This window comes from Calidris pugnax, unplaced genomic scaffold (assembly GCF_001431845.1).
Source record: "Calidris pugnax isolate Ruff unplaced genomic scaffold, ASM143184v1 scaffold15, whole genome shotgun sequence".
Lineage (NCBI taxonomy): Eukaryota > Metazoa > Chordata > Aves > Charadriiformes > Scolopacidae > Calidris > Calidris pugnax.
In genome coordinates, this window is record NW_015090774.1 from 10,752,568 (window position 1) to 10,755,098 (window position 2,531).

Here is a 2,531-nt window from a genome sequence, read left to right on the forward strand (position 1 = left end):
CCGCTGCACTTCCCCTCCTTCGCGGAGGGCGCCCTGATGGGACAGAGAGCCCCTTCCCCCGCGCTCCTCATGCCGCAGCCCGGGCCGCCGCCGCCGCAGGAAAGGAGCAAAACGTCGCCCCGATCCCACAGGAGCGACGGGGAGTTCTCGCCCCGTTCCCACTACAGCGACTCGGACGAGGCCAGCTAGGCCGGGGGCGCCGTCCCCCAGCGGGGCCGCGGCCGCCCCTCGGAGCACGGACTCCGCCGCGGAGAGCGCAACCGGCCGCGGGGCCGCCTCCGACGGCAGCGGCTCCTTCGCCGTCGCTTCCAAATCCGCACCCCCCCACACACACACACTTTTCTCCCACCCCCCCGGGCAGCTCTTCCGTTTGGCCGGGGGGGGGATGGCTGTTAGCGAGTGACTGTACCCGCCCTGTCTGTCAGGGCTGGTTGGGGTTGTTTTTTTTTTTTAAACTTTTAGCTACCACCTTTAAAGTTTCTTTTGCCTAGAAGTCGGTGTCGTTCCCTCCTGCCAACACGCCACCTTGCAGCGCGGGGCCCGGCTGGCAGATGATGGACAAGGAGGAGAAATCCCGACCCCCGGCGGAACAGGGGGCGGGAGGCGGGAAGGGTGGGGGTAACGGGACCGCCGGCGCCCTCCGCACCCGCGCTGACACCCGCGTCTTCCAGAACACCGATCCTACCCTGGGTCGTATTGCTGTGGAAACACACACAGACACACTGAGAAAAAAAAAAAAAAAAAGATATTTAAATAGCGCACCGTCTTGTCCTGTAAATAGCGGAAAAAAGGTGGATTTCCCTTCGCGCAACACGTCGGCGTCTTTTTGGGGGGAAAACTTGGCGCAAGCACTTTATCAGCGGCTGGAGATGCGGTTTCAAGAGGAAAACCACGAACTGACTGCCAATTGGAGACCAATATTTAATTAAGCCACTTAATCCTAACGCTCTCTTAAAAACGAAAACAGTTTTGTTGTGTCAAACTTTTATGTCCGTTTTATTTTGCTTTTGTGGTAATAGGAAACGTATTTATTATGGAGTGTTTGCTACTATTTCTGCTTCTCTTTTTTTTTTTTTAAAAAAAAAAAAAAAAAAACCACTTTTCTACGACGAGAATCGTTTATTTTAATTTTAGCAAAGCCAGCTGCCATTGTTTTATGTATTTTAATTTTAAAAAAAAACAACCTTGAGATCAAATAAACGTGGAAAAAAAAAAACAAACCCAAAACCAACAAAATCAGCCTGAAAGCGCGGTCGGGTTTAGCTTTTCTCCTCGCTCGCCCGGGGCGGGGCTGGTGTTAAAACCCGGTACCGGGGGGTGAGCGCGGCAGCCCCCGGCGGCGGTGCGGGGGTCCCCGCAGAGGGACGGGACGGGACGGCTCAGAGCCTGGGGGCGGCAGAGGTCCGCGTCCCGCGTGGAGTGGGGCTGCCCCCGCCGCCTGCGCCGCCGGGAACGGGACCCATCGCCGTTCTGTGAGTCGGGGCAATTGCAACAAGTGCAGAGTGAGGGGCTTGTCCCGGCGGGGGACATCGTCCCCTTCTCTCCCACACACACACGTCGGGGACACGAGCGGGTACCCCCACAGAGCCCCGTCTGTCTCCGGGGGGGGGAGATGTAAGTGTAAAGGGCGAGGAGCTCTTGTGCCCCCTGGGCTGGGGTTAAACCCGGGAAGTGTGCGGGGGCTGAGGCTTTGGCCAGCCTGCCCGTGACACCGGACCCGGGCTAAACCGGAGCCGTGCCGGTGCCCCGCGGGTGACTCCCGGGGGTGTCGGAGGGGCCATCAACTCACCGGGGGCGACCGGGACCGAGTACCCCCGGCGGCAGCGGGGGTCGCGGGAGTGTCGCTCTCCCGACAGAAACAGGGCACCTGCCCCCCCCCGGTAACTCCCCATGTCCTGCTCTGCCCACGCCGCGAACACCCGCGGCCGCCCCCCCGTACCTGCCGAGGCGGGGTACGGTCCCGCAGGGTGAAAAGTTCATCGGTAGGGTCATTTCCCTTCCTAAAAAATGCCATGTTCCCCCGGGTGGGTCACCTTTGGTTTGCGACATTTATTTCTGGGCTCCAGGAGCCGGTCTCTCTTCTCGGTGGGCACGCGTGGGCTCCCAGCACGGGAGTGACGCGGGGGAGGTGGGGGTGGGTGCTGTTTTGTTTATTTGGTTATTTTTATTCGCGGACAGGGTCCCGGGGGTGCCGGGCGTGGGGTTGTGGGGGTGCGAGCACCCACCTTCGGCCCCGCTGTCCCCCCGCGCTGCCTCCGCGGCTGCGGACAGGCGAAGGGGTTGAAAAGCGCGGATGAAAATCCTCTCGCTCCGCGGGACGGGGGTCCCTTCCACCCCCCGACAGATGAGCGCACCGCAGGGCGCAGTCGGTGCTCGCAACTACAGCGCAGCACTCCCCTTCTGAGGGGCTTTTTCTTCTTCTTTTTTTTTTTTTAACACTTCTTTGAAAGAGATACCCAGCCGCATTTCCATTTTAAGGTTCAGCTATAGAGTTTGCATAACAACCGCTTGGCAGCCGCACCCCCCGCGCG